The 15,606-nt window shown below is 42.9% G+C and overlaps 1 pseudogene; it reads right to left on the bottom strand.

The window, feature by feature from the left end:
* Positions 1 to 14,456: 14,456 nt before the first annotated feature.
* LOC138091911 (small nucleolar RNA SNORA70) lies at positions 14,457 to 14,570 on the bottom strand (annotated as a pseudogene).
* Positions 14,571 to 15,606: the final 1,036 nt, after the last annotated feature.

Genomic DNA, 15,606 nt, shown 5'->3' with positions numbered 1-15,606 from the left:
TGGGAGGAGAAGGGGATGACAGAGGAGGAGATGGCTGGATGGTATCACCGACTCAATGGACATGAGTTTGAGTAAACTCCGGAGTTGGTGATGGACAGGGAGGCCTAGCATGCTGCAGTCCATGGGGTCACAAAGAGTCGGACATGACTGAGTGAGTGAACTGAACTGATCTGCCAAATTCAACCAGCTTACTTGGTGAGTTCTTCAAGCTAGGGGCTGTGTCTACATCATGTCTCAAAATTTAATATGCATGTGCTTCACCTAGAGAACCTACAAAAAAGTAAATTTAGATTCTGTAGGTCTTGGATGGACTCAGAAATGCTGTGTTTCTGACCAGCTCCCAGGTAATGCCAATGTTGCTAGTCTGTGAAGCACACTTTGAGTGACAGTGACAAGGTTCCACATCTCACATGATGTTTGGGCCAAGGACTGATCCCCCTGTCTCTCTGAAGGAACTCTGTGTAATTCAGGCACTGATCATTTATCTTTCATACATCTTCGCACCTTAATGCATCACATAATACAATAAACCTTCCATTATCTGATCTTCTCCAAATTGATTCCTCCTGGAGTTCATATAATTCTTAATTCAATTGTCCTGAGGACTCTCCTTGAGTAATAGGAATTAGAATGTTGGGTTGCAGGATAAGAATTCTAAGTAAGTTTGACAAATTGGAGAAATGTTACATTATAAATGAACAGGATAAAGTCCAACAGGGAGAGGTGTTAGACAGTGCCCTTAGGCATGAAAAATAAAGGATACACCATGAGGAGATCTGTAAAGTACATGTGAAGTGAAAATCCAGAATCTCATCATTCTAGGTGAAAAATTACACTAAAAATAAGCATCCAGGCAAGGAACTGCAGAGGAGCAAGACTGCTAATACCTCTCTTAAAATACAGAGCCCTGAGTGAAGAAGAAATATATTACTAGGCATTAAAATTACTCAGCATGTGACTAAGTTTTAAACATTAGACTTGTGATAATTATGTTGGCATGGCTCCTAAACTGATTTTGACATTGTTTTCTATCCTGGTTATACCTACTGTGTACTTAATTCCTTTAATAGTTATGAAAATCAATAAATCAGTCCTGGCACATTAGAACCAGGGTCATATTAAAAACTATTGATATCAAAGAGGATTTGGATTAATTTGTTCAGGCTGCTGTTACAAAGCACCAGAAACTGGTTGGCTGAGAATAACAGAAATTTATTGTCTTATGGCCCCAAAGACTAGAAGTCAGAAAGTTAGGTGCTCCCTTTGAAACCTGTAGGAGAAGGATCCCTTCTTGCCTCTTGCTGCTTCTGGCAGTCCCAGATGTTCCCTGTGGCCACATAACTCCAATCTAATTGAGTCAGATACGATTTAGCAACTCAGCAACAACAAATCTTACCTAGTGATCTCTTTACATCTCTTCACATAATCCCTCCTGCATGTCTTCTTTGTATTCAAATTTCCCCTTTTTATAAAGACACTAGCGACTGAAGTGACTCAGCAGCAGCAGCAGCAGCAGTCATTTTAGATTAGGGTCCACCCTGAAGATCTTTGATAACCTCTTTAAGGATGCCATTTCCAAATTAGGTCACATTAAGATTTACTAAGGATTAGCACTTCAACATACCTTTTGCGGGAGACACAGCTGAAGGCCTGAGCCATCCCAGGCCAATTACATCAAAGTCTCTGGAGTGAGGCTCAGCACCAGTGTGTTGTAAGTGCCTCCAGGTGAGTCTACAGCTGGGATTGGGAATGACTGCTCTTAAGGGAAGGTTTGCAAGGGTCTCCATTGTCATGGGACCTGCTAATACTGATGGTGATGAATATTCAGGGAGACTTTGTTTGTTGCCTAAAGCACCAAAGCTGAAGGAATACGCGATCAAGCTGTGGTGGTTCTCAATCTTGAACATTCAGGATATAACCTAGGAGCTTTAAAAACACTGACTCCTGGATACTTTCAGGAGTTTCAGTTTCTGATGTAAACTCTCTGAATGAGGCCTGGGCATAGAGGATTTTAAAAGCTCCCACAGGTCATTATCCTACTGTGCAATCAAGATGAAGATCACTGTCTACAAAGAAAGATCTGTTATGAAGTGGCCAAGCTGGTCCTCAAGGCTGGAAGTACTGGGACAAGGACCCCAGGCTCCTGATCACATACTTTGCTATTTCCTCTCACCTTCTTATCTTTTATTTATTTACTTATTTTGAGAATAGAGGTAATTTTATTTATATTTTTTAAATTTTATTTCTTTTAACACAAAACATTTTGTATTGAGGTATAGCCAATTAACAATGTTGTGAGTCCCTTCACTGTTCAACTGAAACTTCTTACCTTTTAAAACAGATTATTTTGCAACATCAAGCTGAGGGATCTTTCCATTCCTCATATAAATGCAAGCAAGTCTTTCTCACTATCGACTTCAAAAATATTCACAACCTGAAATTTGAGAGTTATGCTTTATATCGTGGGAATTTTTAGAACTTCAAGCCTGGGAGGTAGCATCTCACAAAATCCTGAGAAAACTGCTCCAAGGAGACAGGGGGGCAGGGACAGATTATACAGAAGTTTACAGCAAATGGCAGGTAGTCCAAACCTCGAAAGATTAAAGGAAAATCAGATATGTCAAATTGAGGTATTTAGCGCTTTTCTATATATGGGAAGATGCAAGAGTCTGGGCTCATGGAAATCATTCCTTTGATATACATCTCAGCTAAAGTCTTGCACACTCATCTCACCTGAACTTGACTATATAATCTTCAAGATCTTTACCCCTTCCCTCCCTCTCCTACGCTCCTCTGTCTTCCATGGAGTCATGCTTTCCAATTCCCTATGAGGGCTCCTGTTCACCTGACAGTTAATTAAATTTTTGTGTCCATTTTAGACCTAGTTTTGTCTCACTTTGGGTTAGGTTGAAGTATACAAAATGATGCTCTTCACAACCACAAGTGGATAAATATAGGTCAATCCTACCGTTTAAGCTAATGCCCTATGCCATTGACATGTTAACCATACCACCCCTGGCTTTAGCTCTTTCCTGTGTATATGGTTGCTTCTCAGACCAGTTGCCAAAATATTGCAATATTTCCTGCCGATTGGTTCATTGCCCACTGCCCTCCCCCCACAAGTGCCCCCCCACTACCCTGACTACCCTGCCTCCTTTCCTGGGACTCCTGATACCTCCCAATGATCCAATAACTAAAAGGAAAATGCTTGACCTATCAGGGGACCCTGAGATTCTGCTTCAAGGCTATGGCAACAATCTGTCCTGATAAGATGGCATCCATGTTATAATGATTGTGGAATATTTTCATGTACCCCTGTGTATTCATGATTTCCGAATGCATCCATCCATTGATAAGAAATTATCTGATCTTAGCCTTGGACCCATATTGCCACCAGACTCTCCCAACTGTAACATCAAATGGAGACATCAGAGCCAACACGTTGACAATGGAATATCAAACCTCCTCTTGGAGACAGACTTTAACTTTGGTGACCCTAATAAATTAAATCTCCAGGCACCCATGCCCTAGTGTAGACCCTTCTCACACTGACCCTGGGTTTGGCCATGGACCTGCCTTGGTCAGTGGGATGCTATCAAACATGGCAGAAGCAGAGGCTTAAGACGTGCTTGTCCTCTTAGAACACTGCAGGGGGCACCTGCCAAGCTCTAAAGAAGCTCAGACTAGACTTCAGTGCAATGAGGGCAGGTAGCAGGAGAGGCCATGGGGACACTGAGGCCCTGATGTTACTGAGAATTCCCACTGCATCCTGTCCAAATGTATCACCTACAGAATCCTGAGATGTAAAATGGCTGCTGTTTTAGCTTCTGCATTCTTCGACAAGGTTCTCCAGACAAACAGAACCAACAACAGGATGTATGTGTATGTATAAAGTAACTTTTTCCTTACTTATCTATTAGTTTACTGTAAAAAGTTAGCTCATGCAATTATAGAATCTGAAAAGTCCCAAGATTTACAAGGTGAGTCAGCCAGCTGCAGACCCAGGAAAGGTGATGGGTAGTTCCGGTCTGAGTCCGATGGCCAGAAAACCAGGAGTTCTGACAGTGTAGTTCTAATCCAAAGGACAGGAAACTCAAGATTCAGAAAGATCGATGTTTCCATGTCAGTCTGAAGGTAAGAAGATGCCCAAGTCTCAGTTTCAAGGTGGTTAGACACTAGAAATTCCCTCTAACTCAGGGAAAGGCAGACTTTTTATTCTACCCAGGCTTTCAACTGATTGGATGAAGCCCACACACATGAGGGAGGCAGTTTACTTTACTCAGGCTACCAATAAAATGTTAGTTTATCCAAAAACACCCTCACAGGAACACTCAGAAAAGCATTTGACTGAATATCTAGACACCCCCTGACTCAGTTCAGTTCAGTTCAGTTCAGTTACTGAGTCATGTTCAGCTCGTTGCAAACACATGAACTGCAGCACGCCAGGCCTCCCTGTCCATCGCCACTCTCAGAGTTTACTCAAACTCATGTCCATTGAGTCGGTGATGCCATCCAACCATCTCATCCTCTGTTGTCCCCTTCTCCTGCCCTCAATCTTTCCCAGCATCTGGGTCTTTTCCAGTGAGTCAGCTCTACATATCAGGTGGCTAAAGGATTGGAGTTTCAGCTTAAACATCAGTCATTCTAATAAATATTCAGGACTGATTTCCTTTAGAATGGATTGGTTGGATCTCCTTGCAGTCCAAGTGACTGTCAAGAGTCTTCTCCAGCACCACAGTTCAAAACCATCAGTTCTTCGGCACTCAGCTTTCCTTATAGTCCAACTCTCACATCCATACATGACTGCTGGAAAAACAATAGCTTTGACTTGACGCAGCCTTGTTGGCAAAGTAATGTCTCTGCTTTTTAATATGCTGTCTAGGCTAATCATAACTTTTCTTCCAAGGAGGAAGAATCTTTTAATTTCATGGCTGCAGTGATTTTGGAGCCCCCCCAAATAAAGTCTGTCACTGTTTCCACTGTTTCCCCATCTATTTGTCCAGAAGTGATATGACCAGATGCCATGGTTTCAGTTTTCGGAATGTTGAGTTTTAAGCCAAATTTTTCACTCTCCTCTTTTAGTTTCATCAAGAGGTTTTTTAGTTCCTCTTCACTTTCTGCCATAAGAGTGCTGTCATCTGCATATCTGAGGTTATTGATGTTTTTCGTGGAAATCTTGATACCAGCTTGTGTTTCATCCAGCCCAGTGTTTCTCATGATGTACTTTGAATATAAGTTAAATAAGGAGGGTGACATATACGAACTTGTTGTACTCATTTCCCAATTTGGAACTAGTCTGATGTTCCATGTCCAGTTCTAACTGTTGCTTCCTGACTTACCTACGTATTTCTCAAGAGGCAGGTCAGGTGGTCTGGTATTCCCATCTCTTTAAGAACTTTTCACAGTTTGTTGTGGTCCACATACTCAAAGTCTTTAGCATAGTCAGTAGAGCAGAAATAGACATTTATCTGGATGTGTCTTGATTTTTCAATGATCCAACAGATGTTGACAATTTGATCTCTGGTTCCTCTGCCTTTTCTAAATCCAGCTTGAACATCTGGAAGCTCATGGTTCATGTACTGTTGAAGCCTGGCTTGGAGAATTTTGAGCATTAGGTTCCTAGCTTGTGAGATGAGTGCAATTGTGCAGTAGTTTGAGCATTCTTTTGCATTGGCTTTCTTTGAGATTGGAATGAAAATTGACCTTTTCCAGTCCTGCGGCCACTGTTGTTTTCCAAATTTGCTGACTTATTGAGTGCAGCACTTTCACATCATCATCTTTTAGGATTTGAAATAGCTCAACTGGAATTCCATCACCTCCACTAGCTTTGTTAGTAGTGATGTTTCCTAAGGCCCCCTTGACTTAGCATTCCAGGGTGTCTGGCTCTAGATGAGTGATCACATCATCATGATTATCTGTGTCATGAAGATCTTTTTGTATAGTCCTTCTGTGCATTCTTGCCCCCTCTTCTTAATACCTTCAGCTTCTGTTAGGTCCATACAGTTTCTCTCCTTTATTGTACGCATCTTCACATGAAATGTTCCTTTGGTTTCTCTAATTTTCTTGAAGAGATCTCTAGACTTTCCCATTCTCTTGTCTTCCTCTATTTCTTTGCATTGATCACTGAGGAAGGCTTTCTTATCTCTCCTTGCTGTTCTTTGGAACTCTGCATTCACATGGGTCTATCTTTCTTTTTCTCTTTTGCCTTTCATTTCTCTTCTATTCACAGCTATTTGTAAGGCCTAGTCTGACAACCATTTTGCCTTTTTGCATTTCTTTTCCTTGGGGATCGTCTTGATCCCTGCCTCTGTACAATGTCACAAACCTCCATTCATAGTTCTTCAGGCACCCTATCTGTCAGATCTAATCCTTTGAATCTATTTGTCACTTCCAGTGTATAATTGTAAGGGATTTGATTTAGGTCATACCTGAATGGTCTAGTGGTTTTCCCTACTTTCTTCAATTTAAGTCTGAATTTGGCAATAAGGAGTTCATGGTCTGTGCCACAGTCAGATCCTGGTCTTGTTTTTGCTGACTGTATAGAACTTCTCCATTGTTGGCTGCTGAGAATATAATCAATCTGATTTTGGTATTGACCATCTGGTGATGTCCATGTGTAGAGTCTTTTCTTGTGTTGTTGGAAGAGGATCTGTGCTATGAGCAGTGTGTTCTCTTGGCAAACCTCGATTAGCCTTTGCCCTGCTTCATTCCGTACTCCAAGGCCAAATTTGCCTGTTACTCCAGATATTTCTTGGCTCCCTACTTTTGTATTCCAGTCCCCTAAAATGAAAAGGACATCTTTTTTTGGGTATTAGTTCTAGAAGGTCTGGTAGGTCTTCATAGAACCATTCAACTTCAGCTTCTTCAGCATTACTGGTCAGGGCATAGACTTGGATTACTGTGATATTGAATGGTTTGCCTTGGAAATGAATAGACTCACTCAAGTTGGTACATAAAATTAACTATCACAGGTTCTAATGTTTGAGTGATTTGTTGGGCCTCAATAGATGACAGAAAAGCTGGTACTCCTTCCATGATACGATACAGGACTGATCTATATAATAAAGACTCAAATCTTCTCCTTATACAGTATGACCCACTTTAGGAAATGACATTACCATTAAAGGAATGAACCCAAAAGCTAGGCTTATTTTAGAATAATATTTTCCTTCATTTACACTTGATTATCAATATGTGATCCTTCTACCTCCTTATCAATTTCATCAGGCCCTTTAACCTCATCACCTTGGTGGCACAAAAGTGGCACACACATGGGACTATGCTGTCTCTGCTCCATTCAAGGACAAATCCATCAAGCCTCGGTGTTCAGCTCACCCAGGAAAATGGCGGCATAATTCTCCTCAACATTCCACTGCCGCCATGTGAATCGGTCACATGGTGTGCGGCTTGCTTGCTATCCCTCTTCTAGACCCTCCTGGTTTATCACCTGTATTAAAGCAAAAGCCATTTTGCAGGTTACATTAACTTTTCCTCCCACTACCCAAAGCAATTTATCTTCTTCCTTTTAGAAAGATTACCAAATTCATCTTCCTAACATGCATTTGAAGTTGTCTGGGTTGCCAACCGTGTTCACCCAGGGCTCCCAGGTTTTCGGGTGTGTTAGATTGTTTGCAAAGATGGCTCCAGTTCTCTGCACTTTCCAAATCCATGTCCCTTGTGATGTGATGTTTCACCTCCTCCCATCAAGACATAAAGTCTGTTTCTCCATCTGTGAATCTTAGGGTCCTGGTTGACTTCCTAGAACAGGAGAGGTGATATGGTAGAGATTCTCAACCTTGACCTCATGAGGTTTTGTGCATGTGCCCTCCCTGGGAACTCTGCCACTGGCCTGGGAATGAACCTGGGCTAGCCTGCTGTGGAGGAAATAACATGGAATGGAGCCACATCCTCCAGCTAAGCAACCCCAGACACATCAAAGAGGACAGCCAAGTCAGCTAAGCCACCTGACTACTCACAGCTGAGCAGAAACAGATCATTATAGTAGTAGTCCCCAGTCATTTTGGGACCCAGGACCAGGTTTAATGGAATAAAAGTTTTCCACGGACTAGGGGTAGGGGGATGGTTTCAGGATGATTCAAACACATTATATTTATTGTGCACTTTATTTCTATTTATTACATCAGCTCTACCTTAGATCACCAGCCATTGAATCCTGGAGGTTGGGGACCCCTGTTATAGAACAAGCCATAGCCACTCATGTGACCCAAAGACTGGTGAGGTTTTGTGGATAGTTCTTATACAGCATCTCATGGCCATAGGTCATTGATTCAAGATTTATATGAAGGACCTGTGAAGCAAGTCTATCACAGCCCTATTTTCATGATAAAAGAAAAAAATTACAGTAAGAGAACTCATCCAACTTCATCAAGGAATCAAATATAATATAAGCCAGCAAACCTGTTGGTGGGTATTGAAGGAAAAGCTTTATTAACAAGTCTACAAGAACACAAGGGGGCACCTGCCAAGCCAATGATGCTGGTGCTAGCGCTTGCATCACGAGTTGGAGACAAAGCCTGCATCAGCACCTCAGTGTCCTCAGAATCTTCAAAGGCCATGTGGCAGTGTCAGAGGCCTCGGCAGCTGACATCCCTGCAGGGAACTGAAGCAGGCGAACTGCAGACACCCCTTGGTAGCTCAGAGGACTGTGACTGTGAGAATATTGCAGACAAGGCTGGGAGACTGTCAGCGATGAAAGCAGGCACCTTGAAAGGTCCTGCCAAAGAAAGAATGCCTTGAGATGATGTTTTTGACTCTATCTTACTCCACCACCTGGTGTGGACTTGAAATAAAAGTCTGAAATTGTTCAATAATTCTCCTTTGCTCTCTCTCAAAGCAAAACAAAACAAAAACAAAAAACAGCTGGTTAACACTGAAGGGCAAGTTCATTCATCTCTTGCCTCATATGGACACAAGACAATGCACACACACAAACTGTCCACCTGCATCCTCTCTGCCTCCCCTTACTCTCCCACGCCTCTTAGATCACGTGGTTTTTCATTCCCTGCCATGGCAACTGGAGAAGTGAATTCCTTCCTGAAAGATCATCTCGTAAGCCTCATAGTTCCCCTCACTCTGGGACACAGGATTTTATGCAAAGAGTATAAACTAAAGTTCTTTGCTTCAAGCTACAGTATAAGCAGGGGTATGGTGTTCCCTTCCCTTTAGCAGCAGCAAAAATTAAACTTGTTGTTGCAAAAAGAAAAAATGGCCATAAATTCACTGGACTTCTCAGGTGGTGCTAGTGGTAAAGAACCCACCTGCCAATGCAGGAGACATAAGAGACTGAGGCTCGATCCTTGGGTCAGGAAGCTCCCCTGGAAGAGGGCATGGCAACCCACTTCACTATTCTTGCCTGGAGAATCCCATGGACAGAGGAGCCTGGAAGTCAGTAGTTCATAAGGTCACAAAGAGCCGGAGATGACTGAAGTGACTTAGCGCGCACGCACACACACACACACACATACTTACACACACAAATTCATTGCAGATCCTACCATTAAAAGAGAAGTCTATTTCTCCCCTCCTTGAAGCTGGGCTTGGTCATGTGACTTACTTTGGCCAACAGGATGGGGAGGGAGGTGGGACGGGGGTTTAGGAGTGGGAACTTATGTACACCCGTGGTGGACTCACGTTGATGTATGGCAAAACCAATACAGTATTGTAAAGTAAAAATAATAATAATAATAAAAGAAAGAAATAGCAGGTTGAAGGAGCCCAAGCCAGCCTGTCAGAGAAGCCATGTTGGGGAAAACCAAAGAACCCGACCTTCAGTCCACTACCCTCCAGACACATGAGTGAAGGTATCCTTACCCACACAGTTGTCAGGGTCAGTTCCTACATGAGTGAAGCTTAAGCAAGAGTGGCTGAAGGACGGACCAGTCTAGCCCAGTTCAAATTGCCAACCCACAAAATTGTGAGCAAATAAATAACTGTTGGCATAAGCCACTAAGTTTTGGAAAAACTTATTTATGCAGCAAATGCTAATAGACACATCACTAAAAACCTTAAGGTATCAGATGTCAGAGGTGAATGGTGCAGTGGGGAGCCATTACATCTCCTCGTATAAGATGAGCTTCCCCATACAGTTCAGTTCAGTTCAGTTCAGTTGCTCAGTCGTATCCGACTCTTTGTGACCCCATGAATCGCAGCATGCCAGGCCTCCCTGTGCATCACCGTGTCTTGGAGTTCACTCAGACTCACATCCATCGAGTCGGTGATGCCATCCAGCCATTTCATCCTTGGTCGTCCCCTTCTCTTCCTGCCCCCAATCCCTCCCAGCATCAGAGTCTTTTCCAATGAGTCAACTCTTCGCATGAGGTGGCCAAAGTACTGGAGTTTCAGCTTTAGCATCATTCCTTAACCACAGCAAATCCTAAAGGGGAAAGGATGGGAGGATTTATTTCTGTCTCTGTCATCAGAATCTTATTTTAAAAGCCCACGGGGAAAGGAAGATAAAACAAACAACAACAAAAAATACAAAGTGAAATGAAAATAATAGCTCCTCTCAAATCTTAAAAATGAAACAGGTGTATTTTTCTGCAGAGTAGTTCTGCTTATGTAAACGATGTGGATGGCCTTTTTTTTTTTTTTTTTCCTCTTCTTTGGTTAAAAAAAAAAAATTCAGAATCAAGTTTAAGTCCTACTTCTAAGAAATGATTGGGACTTTCCAGAATTCAACGTACTGGTCATTTACTTATTCGGGTGTGGAGCTTATTTTCCACATATTGTACAAACTTTTACTTCTATTCCACCTCATTTTCACCTTTTTCCAGAATATATTTGCCTTTAAAACATTCCAAATGCCTTTTGAATGAAGACTTGACATATGTAACATTTACTTATTGAATTATTTCTATTTTGAATCAGAGGCACACCTTAAATTGAGGTGACCACAACATCCAGTCTTTGTTTTCTCTTTCTACTTTTTCCCACGTGGTGATGGAACGAGTGATGGGAAGGGAGGAGGAAGTGGGAAATAGAGGTGGTAAAACATTTTGCAATTTTCCAAGTGCTAGATGTAATCTAAGAGATGTGCGTTTTCCATTGAAATAGTTTTCTCCATAACAGTGCACACTCTTATTAGAACCGTATTTTTGCTGACAGAGCCCAGAGTTGCTTCACTCAGCATCCTGCACGTAGAAGACTACACACACACACACACACACACACACACACCACATTCATCACTATGCTTTGATTTGCCCAGTCTCTTATTTATTTATTTTTCCGAGATCCATAGCCTTCCTTGTGGCTATCAACATTTCCAAATGATTCTGGGACTGACCGCACTTGCATGAAGTTATTTGAATTTTGATCTGTATCTTTAATCAGGCACATTGCTTTGAATACATTCATTTGAGTAGTGGAGTCAAACGGCTATTGTTGTTGTTGTTGTTGTTTTCTGTAATGTGAGTAAAAAAAATTAATAGGATTTAGGGATTAGCTTGAATGTCTTCTTTTATGTGACCTAGATAATATAGTGCCTTATTATGACTGCATTCCTGACAATAAAGTATACAGTGTTTGCCAATGAGTTAAAACAATAGCTATATAAATACAAAACATATTATTCATGTCTGTTGTGTATCTAGTCATCCATTATTAATACTAATCATCTTTGCTTTCTTACAGGGAGCTTAAAGTCCCATGTATTTTACAATCAAAACTGTCAAGAATTATAACACTACTCTATGTGATCTCTATAAAATGAGATATAAATGCCAATCAAAGAGGCCATTGGTTGCTTCATTTATATTCAAAGTGCTTCTGACCATAAATTACATTAATAGTTTGTATTCTCCTTACCTTGTCTCAGAAGGAGCTCAAGGCATGTTTGACCCTTTCATTCTTATAACCTTTGCTTGGGGAGAAAGCCACCCTGGCAGGCTCTGGGCTCCCCTTTGCCTCACACACACCCAACAAGGAAAACAGGGCCCTCTCTGCCTCTTTCCTGTACATTCTCAGATTCAAGATCCTGATTCAAGAAGGAGCAATGTGTGACTTAGGGGACACATCTAGGTCACCACCACAATCCTCTCCACCAAATCAGAGCTGTTTGGGGCCATATTTATTGCTTCCCTTTTCTTTGGCAGAGAAGAAAAATTGATAAACACAACATCCATTGAAATATCATCAACCCTTCTCAGAGTGGACTCCTTTTGAACTCCTGGAATAATATAATAGATGATGGAGTCCAGGGTACTCCAGCCTAATACCAACTTGTATTCTTTACTGAACACTATTTGAGTAAAATTCAAGAATATATTCAACTTAGAGCATCTTTTCAGTTCAGTTCAGTTCAGTTGCTCTGTCGCGTCTGACTCTTTGTGACCCTATGAACTGCAGCACGCCAGACCTCCCTGTCCATCACCAACTCCTGGAGTACACCCAAACCCATGTCCATTGAGTCAGTGATGCCATCCAACCATCTCATCCTCTGTCATCCCTTCTCCTCCTGCCCTCAATCTTTCCCAGCATCAGGGTCTTTTCCAATGAGTCAGCTCTTCACATCAGGTGGCCAAAGTATTGGAGTTTCAGCTTCAACATCAGTCCTTCCAATGAACACCCAGGACTGATCTCCTTTAGGATGGACTGGTTGGATCTCCTTGCAGTCCAAGAGACTCTCAAGAGTCTTCTCCAACACCACAGTTCAAAAGCATCAATTATTTTGTGCTCAGCTTTCTTTATAGTCCAGCTCTCACATCTATACACTGGAAAAACCATAGCTTGACTAGACGGACCTTTGTTGGCAAAGTAATGTGTCTACTTTTTAATGTTTCTGCTGTCTAGGTTGGTTATAACTTTCCTTCCAAGAAGTAAGCATCTTTTAATTTCATGGCTGCAATCACCATTTGCAGTGATTTTGTAGCCCAGAAAAATAAAGTTAGCCACTTTTCCCACTGTTTCCACATCTATTTGTCATGAAGTGATGGGACTGGATGCCATGATCTTAGTTGAGCTTTAAGCTAACTTTTTCACTCTCCTCTTCCACTTTCATTAAGAGGCTCTTTAGTTCTTCTTCACTTTCTGCCATAGGGTGGTATCATCTGCATATTTGAGGTTATTGATATTTCTCCCGGCATCCTTTACTAATTCATTTTGAAATGGTACTACTCTAGGTACCTCCAGAGAATGCACTAACAAGCACAAGGCAGTGAAACAAGAGAGGTCATTCCTCAAAGACAGCAAAAGCGCCCAATCGACTGCCTGATAATACATGAAGTGTCTTCCTGCTTTCTTCCCATTTCTTAAGACATCTATTATCTGAATTGTGAACACTGAACCACGCTGGGGGAAAGCCACCTTCCACCCGACCTATAGGTCAATCCCTTCAGATGACAAACGACAGAAGGAAGATCAGGCCTGCGCTCAGAGGTTCACTGTCAGAGCCCTGTCGATTCTCCTGGGCAAACCCCACCATTTCTCCTCTTTCTCTTCTGATAACTCCCTGGCTTTAATTGGAGGCAGGAGCAGCACTGTTAGTACAGAATTTAATATCAATACTGCCTGGCACTGTTCTATTGTAGATGAGGAGAGATTCCTGGCACTATAATTGAGACCAAAGAAAATGAGAAGAAATAATCACTGCTGCCTTGTCTTATGTTTTACGAGGGTATCTGTTCACTAATTTACTCAAACAAACATTTACTGAGTCCGTACTATGTGCCAAGCACTCCTCCAGTTTGGGGGAAAAGAGCAATAAACAAAACGGACAGAAACCCCTCCCTTAATGGAAGTTTAAAATGTAAGGAGAGGAACAGTACAAAAATTGAATAAATAAGTAAAACATACAGTGCGTAAATGGTGTTGTGTTCTATTGAGGAAAAGAAAGCAGGGGATGGATTAGGACATGGGTTTTCATTGGCACCGCACACTCAGGGAAGACCATGCAGTGGAGAAAATATTTGGGTCAAGCACCCAAGTTGTTGATGAAGTGAGGCATGTGCTTATGCAGGGGAAGAGCACTATATTAATAAACAGAAAGCGAATGCCGAGCACTGAGATGGAACACATCTGGCATGGTGCAGGAACAGCCCAGGTTTGGTGGGCCTCAGTAGGGAGGGGCCAACACCAAGGCTCTCACAAGTGCAGCGCTGGCCATTTGTCCAGAGGGGCCATGGTTAGGGATGTATATGACCCCAGGTTCATCCGGGATGAACCACTCTGCCACCATATTTTCACATTCTTTCACGTTAAACTCAGTAATCCCCTACTTCTTTGAGATGTGGATCTTCTGGTGGCCAGGTAACTTGAACTTGACCCTGCAAAGGGACTCAATCATGTGCCCCTTGTTCTGCAGCCTGGTGCGGACGGATGTTACTAACAAACCACTGTGGCCCCTGGGGGCTTTACAAAGTCACTGCACAAACCTATCTCCAGTCTAGAATGGAGATAGCATGCCAGTCACAGGCCAGTCATGAATGTCCACTAGAAAGAACCATCTCCAGGGTTCCTTAGCACAACCTGCACAGGCAAAATATACCACCAAGGAGGCTGCTGTTTGCAGCCATTGCAAACAGCGTCCCCACAGCCCAGGTTTGATATTGCAAAGATGGCCACCGTGACAGTCCCCTCCTGCAGGACCTTCCAGAGCCTTGACATTTCTGTCCATTAAGAGTCTTTATCTCCTCCCCTTGAACCCAAATTAGCTTTTGTGATTGCCCTGACTTGTAGCTTATGGCTTGTCTGACAGAAGTGATGATAGGTGACTTCCAGGCTTGGGCATAAAAGGCAGAACAGCTTCTGCTGAGCTCTCTTTCTTGGATATTGGAAACAGTTCCAGCCACCATGATGTGAGGAAGCCCAGCCGCAGGAGGCCCGGCCACCGGAAGCTGAGCATCCAGTGGACAGCACAGCCCGGGTGAGGAGTGGAAGCAGCTGCTCCAGACCCAGAGCCGAGCCCCTCACCTCACCCTGTGAACAGCGGCGCTGAACCTTCTCCAAGGACCCCAGAGCAAACTGCAGGGCTGTGAGCAAAATGAATGATTGCTGTCATTTTCAACCATTCTGTTTTGGGGTAGTCAGGGGCTGGGTGGCCAAAGTGAAGTAGGCAGTGGATTAGGATACAGTTAAGGGACGGAATGGGCCCGTCTTTGGGGGCTTTATACACACCATGGCAGATGCTCTGCCTTTCACTCTAACGGGAAAGCCACCAGGCTGACACACAGATGCTGGTCACTGTCTCTGTCCTCGATGTCATCAAGAAGACAATGTCCAGTGGGTACATGGCTCCTTCCTTCAGACAGAGAGTCCTTCCAAGAGAAGGAGCCTTCCTTTTGCAGGCAATATTTTGCACTCACAGTGACAAACTCACTCAGAGACGGATCTGACCTTCCCATTTCCTGTCACAAAATTGCAATAGTTGCCTCTATGCTAAGCACCAACCCTCCGTGTCACTGGGAGACTTCAACCCCAAAACCCATTTAGGTTTTAGCCAACTTAGACCCATAGATGCCCAAATGGGCTGAGACAAAGAGTGCTTCCCACTGCGGCTTCTGGAGGTTGTTCTCTCTCTGGCTCAATAAGCCTCTCCATCAGCAGACTTTGGAGGACTGCAGTGTGGCCCACCTGGCATGGAGACATTTG

This window comes from Capricornis sumatraensis, chromosome 15, assembly GCF_032405125.1.
Source record: "Capricornis sumatraensis isolate serow.1 chromosome 15, serow.2, whole genome shotgun sequence".
Taxonomy (NCBI): Eukaryota; Metazoa; Chordata; class Mammalia; order Artiodactyla; family Bovidae; genus Capricornis; species Capricornis sumatraensis.
This window is presented reverse-complemented; position numbering and strand designations above follow the sequence as displayed.